This window comes from Halichoeres trimaculatus, unplaced genomic scaffold (genome assembly GCF_033239565.1).
Source record: "Halichoeres trimaculatus isolate MK-OKI-2021-1 unplaced genomic scaffold, fHalTri1.1 fHalTri1_scaffold_8, whole genome shotgun sequence".
Lineage (NCBI taxonomy): Eukaryota > Metazoa > Chordata > Actinopteri > Labriformes > Labridae > Halichoeres > Halichoeres trimaculatus.
In genome coordinates this window covers 36514000-36527060 of record NW_027437186.1, presented here as the reverse complement: position 1 = coordinate 36527060, position 13061 = coordinate 36514000, and the positions used below count along the sequence as shown (strand labels likewise).

The 13061-nt window shown below is 40.9% G+C and overlaps 1 protein-coding gene across 5 annotated transcripts in view; it reads left to right on the top strand.

Annotated features, from left to right (window-relative positions):
* The window catches only part of macrod2 (mono-ADP ribosylhydrolase 2), a 925620-nt gene that overhangs the window by 891886 nt on the left and 20673 nt on the right, over positions 1-13061 (top strand). The gene's annotated exons all lie outside the window — the stretch shown is intronic.

Genomic DNA, 13061 nt, shown 5'->3' with positions numbered 1-13061 from the left:
TTATTTATGAATATTCATGGCGCACTTTTAAATGGAAATGGGGGCTATATTGTTATTGTGTTGGAGAAATCTCTCCAGCAGCCTCGTTCTGGTGACTTGTGTGAGTGGGCACCCGCTTCACTGAGCTCTTGTAGCATCCATAAATTAAAAAACGTCTGTCTTTGCCTAAAGCTAGGAATAAATAAATCTGAGTTGTGAAGAGAAATTGTTTTTCCTTCATGCTGTGTGATTCTCAAACAGGAGTCGATAGCGATTGTCTGAGCTCCAGAGGTAAGATTTAATGGCTGCAGAGGTTTAATGCCACTCAGTAAACAGCAGCTCGTCCTCTCCTCTCAGACTTTGGAGATTTTCAGGATGCACGTGCTTCACTTGCACAAACTAAAAACTAAATTTGTTACTTTCTGACCATGTTACAGCCATCGGCGAAGGGAGGAGTCTGATTGGCCCTCTCCTGGCCCCCCCAAAAAAATAGTTGTCTTGTCATTACGTCAAAATATATTTCATCCGTACACCTAGTTTTAACCATTATCTTAGCTCATCGTTTAGCATTTCGCTGACAAAAAGTTGGTAGCGAAGCTAATGAAACTTGCTAACTTAATAGTAAATATTTGCCTGCACTGATGTTTATGTTACTTAAAATTAGCTTTGTGGGTTTTTTCTTTTTGAAACTAGGAAACCGTAGAATGGAGACACTTCACACAGAAACTCTTGGGAGCAGCCACTGGCCTTGATACCTTTCTTTTAACAAAGATACCACAACTTTAAAATTATCTATATCCCATTTCTGAACACAAAACTCTGCCAGTGGAAGCACTTAATAGTTGAGGTCCAAAACCTCCCTAGGTCTTTTGAATGGACAAGAAAATAAAAAGCTTTCTATTTTATTTAAAGGCATATGGTGAGGCATGATTTTCTATTCTTTATACTGGAAAAAACAGAAATCTTATGAAGTGTTTTTGTCTTTTTTTCAGTTGAAAACATCTTTTTAGACTTAAAACAAGCCAAATTCACCTGACCAGTCCAGCAAAATGTCTTGTCTCAAGTTGTTTAAAGCTATGGTCTATGATCTGAAAGATCCCGCCTCCCCAGCAAGTATCGCCCTACCTCGCCTCCTAACAACACGCCCCCTCTGACGGAGCAAGAAGCCAGCCGGCAGAAAATGTAACAAACAAGACAGTCCTCCTCCTTGTAACACACAGTGGTAGTTTATTCAGTTAGACCGGCGCGATCAAAACCATGAATTAGCCGGTGAAGCAGGTCTGGCGTTGCCACTGCCAGCTGATCAGAGCAGAGCCGACTGTGGGCGGGGCTTTACCTTTCTCTGCGTGTCTTCACGAGCTCACTTTACAATGCTAAAGATGTGTGGCTAACTTATGCTAAAATCTATTGACAGAGCCGACCCGTTCCGACCAGCAGCGTTCAGTCATTAGCCAGTACAGGCTCAGACTAACCAGTTATTCAGCTGACATCTCCCACTGTGGGAAACAAAGTCATTACTTGTTCAACAGAAACTCAGCCGACTCTGCCTTAGTCTTCTCCAAATCCCTCTGCAGCTTTTTCCACCAGTCGTACATTTCTCCAATATTCAGTCTCTGTTGGCACCTGTATCGCTCATAATTCTTCCTTGCTTCAGCCTTTTCCTCGAAACTTTTTCGTTTTCTTCCCTTTCCTGTGGAGGGCAACAGTAACAGCTTCCTGGTTTCCGTCTTCTCTGGCTCCATGACGCTTTGGTAGCTGAGCAGCTAGCTGACGTGACATGGGTAGTGGGGAAGGACGAGGTGGGACTATGGGCATTGTCTTATGATATATAAATAGCTTGAAACAAGACATTTTTCTAGACTAGTCAGGTGAATCTAGTTGTTCTAAGTCTAAAGACATTTTTTTCTAAAAATAAGACAAAAACACTTGATAAAATTCCTGTTTTGTTCAGTGTAACCCTGTGCTTTTTTGTATCACATTTGACACATTGTGCAGTTTTGCAAACTTTTGTAGTAAACTTTTTTGTAAGCATGCACTCTTACAATGCAGAAAATATTTATTTGAAAAATTTAGAGAGTTATTCTTCCAGCAACTTCTTGAAAATTAGAAATGAAGATCCTGAAAAAAGTCTGTGGATGATATCATGTAGCAGCTATTTTGAAAAAGGCCAAAATACCAATTCAGCTGCATGCTACTTTTTCCAGATCATGTTTATTTAGTTAGATCTATTCAATTAGGTCAGGTCTATATTAAGTTATACAGTGAGTACATATAAAGAACACTTCTCAAAAAGTTGCTTTAGGCAACAAGATAAAGGTGTTATGAGTAACACAGTAATTGGGTGCCACCTAAAATAAAGCATTAAATCCTAAAATCGCCACTGGTTACATCGCTCACCTCTTTAAATTCCTCTCATGAAATTCTTTTGATAAGACGCCATTGATTTAATTTATGCTGCATTAATCAGCTTTGTTTTCTCTGCTTCATGTTTCTCTTTATACGTTTTCTGTGAAGCTCTTTGTTCCCCCGTTAACCAAAGTGCTGTATGTATAATAGTTAGGGCTGAAGTCTCTCAGCAGCTAAAATAAACATGTTTACAGCCTGGTACAGAAAACTGTTTCTGTGTCCTCAGCTTATTTCTGCACAGGGAGTCGATTCTTAGCTGACCCCCTGCTGAAATAAAACAATGTTTGTGTTGTTGGTGCCACTGAGGCATTTTTCATGCATGTTTGCAGAGTTTTGTGACATCTAGTAGCATTTTATCTATTTGTTCACACTAATTACTGACTATCCTCTAATGTGCTCACCATACCTGGCTCGTAAGCTCATTGTTTGCCAAACATTGTTTTATTTGTGTTGGCTAGTGCATGGCTGTGTTGTCCGGCAGCAAGTGAACAAATCATCCCCACAGTTGGTGTGTTAAAAGCAGATAGAGGGGTCAAAGGTCAGGGTGTGGGGGACTGTTAAAAGGCCCAAACTGTGATATGAGATGACTGGATCACTGCATCTTCACTCTGCACCTCTCCCTGTATGAAGTGGTCAGTGCCGGCTTAAAGTAGTCCAGGGAAGGGGACTGTGATTGGTGGTGACAGGGTCATGGGCAGCAGAAGAAGTAAAGGATGACCAAAGTGATCTAATCCAGCAGAGGAGCTGGAGCTCAAATGGCAGCAAACTGGTCAGTGCGCTCATGATGACCCATTTCTTGAGCCCCGATGCCCCGTTTAGTGGCATTTCCACTGACTAATCCCCCAAATAGCCAGACGAGTCTTCTCACTTTTTGGGACCCTTTTGTTGAGGTGCCAGACTAAACTGATTCAATCCCAAAAGGTGGAGCTACACCACTGCATTCCCTTGATTGGACCAAAGAAATCAAAGAAGACGAATCACTGGATATCTTCCATCGTTGCTCTTTGTTTACTATGTCGCAATTTTCTTCTTTGTTGGATTTATTAGCAGGGTACACGATTGGCTTAAGAAATGCAAAAAATATCAGCTTGTACTGATCCTACCTGTACCAAACTGTACTGATCTAACCGGACTGCTCAGTGGAAATGGAGCTTTACTTTCATAATTCCCCAGATCTGACTCTAGTCCAGCATCTATGGCAAGGGTCTTCAACCTGCAGCTCTGAGGCCTCATGGGGCTCATTGACTCCCTTGCAGTGGCTCCTTGTGGCTTTTAAATAATATTATTAAAATAAAGAATTTAAATGCAAATTTCAGAGATTTTTGTCAATCTAATTTTATTTTATTTTTAACAATTAAAAAAAATAAAAGAAATTCATTTTTACAATTAAAAAACTGAGTTTTTTTCTTAAATAAATTTGAGAAATTTGAAAAAATTCTAAATGTTTGATTTTTTTTGCACATTTTGGAAATAAAAATAATAAGCAAGTGAAAAATATGTTTTTTTTTCTTTTTTAAATTAAAAAAAATATTTTTTTTTGCACATTTTGGAAATGAAAAAGAAATAACAAGTAAAAAAATTGTTTTTTTCTTTTGCAAATTTTGGAAATTATTTAAAAAACTGAACAATTAAAAAATGTGGGTTTGTTTCTCTAGAAATTTGGAAAATTAAAAAAAAAAACAATAAGTAAAAAAACGTGGGTTTTTTTCTTTTTTAAATTTTAAAAAATTTAAGAAATTAAAAAAATGTTTTTTTGCACATTTTGGAAATTAAAAACATTTAACAAGTTAAAAAATGTGTGTTTTTTGTTTTGCAAATTTTGAAAAATTAAAAAAAATTAACAATTAAAAAAATGTGGGTTTTTTTCTTTTGCAAATTTTGGAAATTAAAAAAAGTTAAGTAAAAAAAAAGGTTTTTTTTTCTTTTTGCAAATTTGAAATTTTTTTTTTTTTAAGTTTCAAAATGTTTTTAAACTTCTGCAAATTTATTTAAAATAATAAATTAAGACATCAAATGTAGGATTCCACAAATCCAAAAATAAACTACTTCTTTAGATAATTATTTACTATATTTTTACTGTGCAGTGAATGTTACATCCTTTTTGTCTTTATTGTGAAGATTAAGTAGATTTTGTGGCTCCAGAATGACTTTAATCTGGGTGAGCTGAGGTAAAATGGCTCCTGTCTTATTTGGGATTGGCTGGACCACCAAGTCTAGTATACACTTCATCTCATAACTTCAAGGAATCACAGGTTCTGCTGTGAATGTCTTGGTGCCAGACACCCTGGCACAGCCTCAGAGGTCTAACAGAGTCCATGTCTTGTCACGGTGTCCACGCAGTGTCAGGCAGATGGTCTGAATGTTGAGCCTGATCAGTTTATGTTCACTGAATGGCTCCACTAACTCAGCGTTTGGCAAAATCCTCCCAGTGTGGACACTTCAGGCTGAAGAGAAGCAGCATCCAAAATGCCACAGTGGTGGTCAGGTGCAGAGCAGACGAGCGAGGCAGGGACGGGCTGGATACTAACGGCGAGCAGGAGGACGCCTGCGGGGGAGATGGAAGGAGAGGGGGTGTAGAGACAGACAGGCCCAGCAGGCCATCACAACAATCTCAGCAGAGAGACGAGGCATCATTACACCAGCCCAGAGGCTGCTGGGGCCGGCATTCTCACCGCTCGGCCCTCTTTGATTTTTCTCTTTCCTTTTCTCTTTTCTTCGACCTGTTGTGTTAAAAAATATCACAGCAGCTCCAGCCAGCATTTAGATTCAGCCTCGTTTTCTACAAGTTCTCTCTGCTTTATGCTCCTTTATTCTTTCACTTTCATGAATTTCTACCACCGATGGTTGTGTGTGTGTGAAGTTTAGATTGATTTAGTGTTGTGACTTTGACATAACTGTTCAAAGCTCTGCATATAAAGCTTTGAAAAGAAGGCCCAGCTGCATCAGCAAGCACCATATGTTACCAAACCCCGTGCACAACATGCGCCCACTGAATTCCTGGAAAAACATCATGAAATGCATCAAAATCCTTTTCCTAAAACTGTCAAAGTTCTGGGTTTAAGTCTCTTGTTTGTGGTATTACTTGTAAGGATGTTATTGATTTCTTTGAATTTAGTCTCCCTTGAGTGTTTGAGCCCAAGCTGACACAAACGACTCGCTGTTGGTGACGAGAAAGTTCACAGGAAACCATCACAGCACAGTGACCCTCTGCAGCAGGGCTTTTATGTGAAAGTACAAAGAAAGGAGTTTCTTTGTAATCCACTGCAAATCAAAAGAGATTTCTCTTCTTTAGAGCAGCTTGAATAATTTATTCCTAAATTCATTTGGTATTTTCCTCTCAGAGTTTGTTGCTGCTGAAGTGCACTTTGCATTTATGTTCTTTCGTCTGCAGCAGCAAAAAGGATTTCAAGCTTAGCTTAATTGGTTGTTTTGTGCCCTTTTGTCTTGGTCTTTTGTGAACAATGGGATACTGCTGATGTAAATCTAATTCTGGAGAGCTGTGCGGGCTTTCCTGTTGCTAAGAGTTGTCAGCACACAATTAACTTTTGGCATAACATTGTAGACTGCATCAGTGAGTGGCTCCTCGGGGAGCAAGCTGCCACGGGCTCCAGACATTGGTCTTTGCTGGTGTTTTATCGCTCCTCACACTGACTGCTGGAGAAGTGGATCAGCAGCTACACCAGTCGCAGTACCTCGAGGAGACTTCCCACAGCCTCATGTTTGTCTGTATTAATGCAGCTTTTATCACTGCATTCATTCAGCTTTCACTCTGAACTCCAGCTCCTTGATTGGGCCTTTCTCATTTTTGGTCTCAAGGTTATAAATCTGGTTCTTTAAGGTTTCCTAATGAGCTCTTTTCACATAAACGTCCCAACTTTACCCTCTCTTAATCCTTTGGCGTCTGAATGAAATTGAATCTTTGTCAAAAGATTTAAGGTTATCTGTACTTTACTTCTACAGTTGTACAGTTTCATTTAGCGGACGCTTTTGTCCAGGCTAAGTGTTCCCCGAACAGATGAGTCTTCAGACGTCTCTTAAAGTAGAAAGGGACTCTGTGGATCGTATAGAGTTAGGTAATTCATTCACCATTTGGGAAAAGCAGAGGAGAAGAGTCTGGCTAGAGATTTGGAGCCGCGCTGGGCTGGGAGCACCAGGCCTCTTTCACAAGCAGAGCATAGAGGACCAGAAGGAGTGTAGACCTGGATGAGGGACCCCAGGTAGGCAGGAGCTGGTCTTGTCATTGTTTTGTAAGCCAGAAGAGCTTTGAATTTGATTGGAGCTGCTACTGGAAGCCAGTGAAGAGAGGTAAACAGTGGGGTGACATGTGCTGTTTTGGGCTGGTTAAAGACCAGATGTGCTGCTGCATTCTGGGTAGTGTTGTCACGATACCAAAATTATGATTCATTACGATACCTGCCTAAAAAAACTTGATATCGATACTTACAGTTTTTCTCGATTGCTTACACACATTTTCTGAAAGGATGCCTCATATTCTCAGAACTCTACACACAAATAAAAAAATCACTCACACATTTCTCAAAACCCCTCAATTCTCCTGCAAAATGAAACTTTACATCCAAAACAGTGTTTATTCTTCTCAAATGGTGTTTTGTCTCCAAATGACACACACAAACCATTATATGGACAAACATTTATATGAACCAGTTGAACACTGATGTGCTCAGTGTAAAACACTGTGATTACAAAATATTCATCATGGCCTTTTTGTGTTCAGTTTGACACTTCTTGCAAAATATTTTTTGTTTGTTTGTTTTTGACTCAGAACACAAAATGGTCGATGATGTCCCTTCCCCTTCTACGTCTTTTTGTGAGGCTGAATCCAACCTCATCAATAAAGACAAACTGGTGCTCCGCTGCAGCCACCTCTAGCTCAAGGACTCTCTGAAACACACAGGATAATATCAGAAATAGACATGGAGTGGTCACTATTGTGAAATACATTAATTATGATTCCAAAACTAAAACATGTATAATGTTTACAGTTTTCAGGGTATGCATCAGTAACAGGATTGTAGAGGACTTACTTGCACAGAGTTATATCACAGTTCTTTGACTCTGTCTGAATTGCGTTCAAAGGGAACTCGTAGACTTGTTTCATCTTCAGAGAATTTCTTCACAAGACACGGTCCAGAGTGGATAAACTTATTCTATCAACATTTGGAAAAATGTCATTGTTTTCTAGTACTTATCTTTGGATTTGTCGTAATGTAATGGCATTATTCTCTAGGACCATGTTCACAATTTGATTTTCCTGTTCAGGAGACAGTAGACACTCCCCACCTCCTCTTGATGGTCGTCTTTCAGCTCTGCAATACAGAGAGTGAAATATTGTAAATATTGTGAAGGGATAAAAAGAAGGAATACATTTCTCAAATAAACACTTTACTTTTTTACAGTCCTTCAGAACAGTCCACTAACAATAATGTAATACTGTACTCAATGAGTACTGTATTGAATTGCAGTAAAACAATTTCCTAATACTAGTAAGACTAAATTTCTTACCTATTTCCATTTCGGAAAGTCCGGATGATGGATGCTACTGTATCTGCTCAAATTTGGCTGCACCCTTTGCCCAGCCTCCCTCATTGTTAGACCATGGTTCACCACATGGTCAACCAAAGTGGCCCCGATCTCATCAGAGATTATGGCCCTCATCCTTCATCGTCCTCCACGTCCTCCTCTCATTCTCACACCTCTGGCTCTCCCTCTGATTTCAATGTTGGCATCCATTGTTCCAAAACAGAGAAACTCACCTGTTGCCCTTTTATGCTAAAGCTCTGATTGCTAATTGTAAAATTGTGTGACAGGTGTTTACTCATGTGATGAGTCAATGTGCATAATAGGAATATTCATTTTACTGTTTTGAGTGGCATTGTGTTCTTTGTGAAAACAAGAAGTTTACTTCATGAAAATTGTGCCAAAACTCAGAGAATTGTGTGTAGTGTTTTGAAAAAAGTGTGTTGTAGAGCTACAGTCTGAGTGTAAAGCAGGAATTGTGCTTATACTTTAGCAGACTGGAGTCTGTGGAGTTGGTGCATTGGTTATATGTTGTGGTCATTGTGTCTCAAGCACCAAAAACTGTGTGTAAGCAATCGAGAAAAACTGTAATCGATACCATGGCAAACTTTAAACAACTTGAAGAGAAGGCTGCCTCAAGTGAGTTTTCTGACATCTGTTTGTGTGTCTGTGGGGATTTGTAAATCGTGTTAATATTTCAGAAAACACACACATACACACACCCGCAAAGTTGTATAGATTACATGCAGAATCAGTTCCTAGAGGGAACCTAAGCTCATTTATTATTCTCAAATATAATTCAACTAAATAGGAAACCAGAAAATATTAATTGTTGTACAGTAATGAGCAGGTAAAATAACCCTGCCAGACTTAAACAGCCATCTATTGTTTTCATGCTCAGCACACCGTAGTTTAGCTCACACTGTGTGTGTTGAGACACTAAAAATCATCCTTTTAACATGAATGCTCTAAAAAAAAGTGTACCCATGTTATTTAAGCTCTTTTACAGACACAACACTGAAGTGTCTCCTCTAGGTTTCTATCATCGTTAAAGTTAGAAAACTACTTGTCACTTATTGAACCGTGTCAACATCACAGCTCTGTGACTCTGGGCTGAGCCTGCTCCACGCAGCTCATATAACGTTGTATCAACGATATCGTCGTATCAACTACAAGTCATGGTGAACTAGTTTTCTTGTCGCACAGTAACTGACACTCGTTTGACTTTTGTGTTTGGACACGTCGTTTGAATCTGTCACTCTTGCTCTTTAAGGAGGTGAGGATGCTGAACGGTGAGGTGCTGCTTTATGATTGTAGTGTTTCCTCCGTGTGTGTGCCGGTAGTAAGCTTCATAGACGGGCTTTGATTGGTCTTTTAGCTTACGAAGCCGCCCCGCCTGTCGGCTTCGTAAACAGAGTAATGCCAAATTTCGCTCCGTGCACCGGCTTTTTCGACAAGCTGCGGCCGGTTCACAGGAGCACTGGAACTTGGAGCCATGTCTGTAACTCCATCTGTATGTTTGCATGCAGCGTAGGAAATCAAACTGTGAGGTAGTCAGCGCAAGATTGGATAATTAAGATGCATGTTAACAACTTTGTCGGACTGAAAATGGCAAAGCATCGACTCGCGAAGCTAATACTGGCTCACTAACTTCACAACAACACACACACTTTGGAAAGACAGCAAGTCTCCGCCCACTCCTCGATGAATACCAGAAGCTGTGTGGCCTGTTGTGTCAGGTAGGGTCTGATCCTCCTGATGTTATAGAGTGCATATCCACAAGATCAAGCAATCAAGGCCTTAAAGGTCAGCTGGTCATCAATCAGTTCACCCAGATTTCTGGCAGAGTTTGTGGGCACGCAAAACTCAAAATTAACTCACATAAATTCACCTTTATCTGATGGCATCTCAATGACACATCACACCAGTTCTGAATCCAACGAAAATGAAACTTAAAGATTAATAGTACATGGTGATAACCCAGCCCACCCCATGCATTCAACACGTGATCAACGAATGTTTATTAAATGAACGTCAAAGAATTACAAAGGTTATACACAGTAACTGTAACTTACTGATAAAGGTCTTTCTTGTTTGTTACTGTACAGGATTGTAGGAAAAAAAAGCAGTATTGATGATAAAAATGAAAATACAGCAATGTTACTGTAAATGTGTTTTCAGTAACCTTCTTACAGTGTTACTTTGGACAGAAACAGCCCACCAACCCTGTCCTTCACAGAGACACTTTAAAGAAGAAGAAGAAGGAGTGCTCAAACACTTACAAGAGTCCTTCCTTACACAAGTGTCTGTACTTCTGCCTGAGTAAAAAGTGTGAGCACTTTGGCCACTTCTGTCTGAGATTTTCTGCAGTTTTTATATAAAAAAAAGTTTCTCTTTTGAAACAAAAACATATTTTCTCCATCTGCTGGTCCCTTTGAGTCTGAATGACATTAGTTTTCTGTCATCATTCCTCCGCAGCAGCGTCTATCACGCTGTAAAATCCTCTTATGGTGAAGGATTTCAGGACTCTGGTCATTTAGCTGGAGATGGAGTGAGGACTAACAATGTGCACAATGTCCATTATGTTGGCCACCTCTGGCCCAGAAGCCAGCTTCAAAGAGACGGGGGCCTCATCTAACAGGCTGCGAGGGACACAGTTTTTCTGTCCTCCTTTGAAGCTCCTCTTTTGATCAGCGCTCTCATCCCGGCTCCACCTCTCTGTTTGGTTCACAAAAAAGGCAAATGAATCAACTCTGAGCCGGGGGAGAATCAGTCAGCCGGCAGAGATGCAACAAATGTGTGTTTGGGAGAGTCTGGAACGCTCACACACACACACACACAGAGTCACAGGATGGCGATGAGTGATCTCTGTATGGGTCGCCTGTCTCCTGGAGGCGTTGAGGTGGATTTGATGGTAGAGCTGCTTCAGACAGAGAAGGGAGGAAACTCGAGTGAGGTGCTGACAACGATGGTCTTTGAGGCTCAGGCGTGACAGCTGGGATTTTAAGTCGTTATCCCTTTGGATTGTAAATGTCACTGTGCTCTTAACTCACTCATTTTTTGAAACATCCAACCTTCCTACTTCTTAAAGTTCACTGAGAACGCACAAAAGGTGAAAAGCGAGACGGTACAATGCAGCGAATAAGAGTACAGCAGTTAGTCTCTGACATACTAAACAGACGCTTACGCACAATCCAGCTTCTGACTTCCTGTTGAACTTGAAGACCAGTGGCAAAAAAATAGTTTCATCCCTGAGTGTTTTTGGTGTGTTTAAGTGTCTCACATAAGCTTCCTTTGTTTGAAGAAACAGAACTTTTACTTTTTGCTGCACTTTGCTGTTTCCACATTGTTTAAGTCACAACATCATAGCGTGTGAATATCAGAAAATAGATGCTGACAGCTTGTCCATCATTGTCCAGTCAGCCAGCCTCCACCTCCACAGGGTCCAGGACTGAGCTTCTTCAGCAGTCTGTTCAGTCTCTGTCTCCTGGATCCTGTCTGCTCACAGCGGGTGAAGCTCTTCCAGTTGGTGTCTGGTGTTAGCTCTGTTAGCCATGTCTGTGAATAGCATGATGCTACTCTGCCTTCTGGTATTCCCTCTGTTGCTCGGTTAGCACAGCTAGCTCGTCCATCTTATTGGAGATAGATCTTATGTTCCCAATAACGAAGGATGGAAGGACAGGTCGTCCTCACTTCCTTCTCCTCGTCTTGTGGGGAAACATCTGGCCTAGCACCAGTTAGCATTGACATGCTACAGGGTGCTAACAGCTGATTTCACATGTAAACAATGCAGCCATGGTTACATGTAGGATCCCCAGACAAACACAGGAGAAAAGTAGTAAAATTATCACTGAAGACAAAACCAGATTGGTGCCCATGATGAAAAAATGAGCCACACAAAGTAATGATCCACTCCAAATGCAAAAATAACAAAAAAGAGATGAAAAAATGACAAGAAATGGACAAAGAAGACAGAGCTGCCGCAACAAGCAGCCACAACCAACAGGGTGGTGGTTCGGTAATGCGTCTAGATTCAGGACCAGTCTATTGGCTAGCCCTCTGTTGGACTGTCCAAAGTTGGAAAAGCAGTCGGCCGTGAAGTGACTAGCACACACATGCACAGTTTTACTGAGTGTAGCTGGAACATTTCCTGATAAATGAACTCTAGAAACTTAGTCTGTCTTCTTCTGAGATGGGAAGCTTGTGCATGGAACTATGTGGCTGTTTACAGCCAAAAACAGAGCAGTGATGGCTCTTCATCTTCAGCATTCTCCTCCCCACTGCTGGAGAGATTTCTCTCATCCCCAAAATCCAAACAGCTCATTTTAGGTCAGGATTTTACATTCACAAGCTCTACTAAGAACAGGTTTGGTCATTAATTATCACATTTTGTGGGCTGGGAGGAAAGACAAAGACCCACAAATTTCACTAAAAGACTTAATAAAGTGATTTTTGTATAGTATGAGACCTTTAAATAACTTGAAACAAGACATTTTTCTGGATTGGTCAGGTGAATGTGGCTCATTTTAAGTCTAAGAAGACATTCTTTGCTAAAAATTAGACAAAACCTCGATAAGAGTTCAGTTTTTTTGCAGTTTTGTACATGCAGGAAAACCAGCAACACCTTATTCACAAAAATATCGACCTAAAACAAAGTGACTCATGGTTAGAAATGGAAAAAGTCGTAAACTCTGCTGTAACATCTTCATTTCTGACCCTGACTCCTCTCAGACACAAACACTCAGCTCTCAGTCATGCTGCTCTCTCGTTGACCTTTCGCTGACGGGCAGCTGCCCCTGGTCTTTACTGCGGTCTAGACAAGAGCTTTGATTATATTGACCAGTCCATCGACGATCTCCTGCAGAAAACCTTGAGCTGCCAACACGAGGAATCGCTTCATAACCGTGTCCTGTTCTTCCTCTGCAAACCCTCCGCCTCCTCAGCTGGGGTGTGACCCATTTTTACGTCTCCCCGCGGGTCAGCCAGGTCGCACCGTGTCAGATTTACAGCCTGCCTGCCGCTCTGTCTGTCGGAGCCTTGATACAGTAAACCACAATGGGTGTCAGAGGCAGAGGTGGGCCGGCTCCTGCAGCGGGCCACGAGCAGCGCCGGGAGTCTGAAGATTATGTAAAGTGATT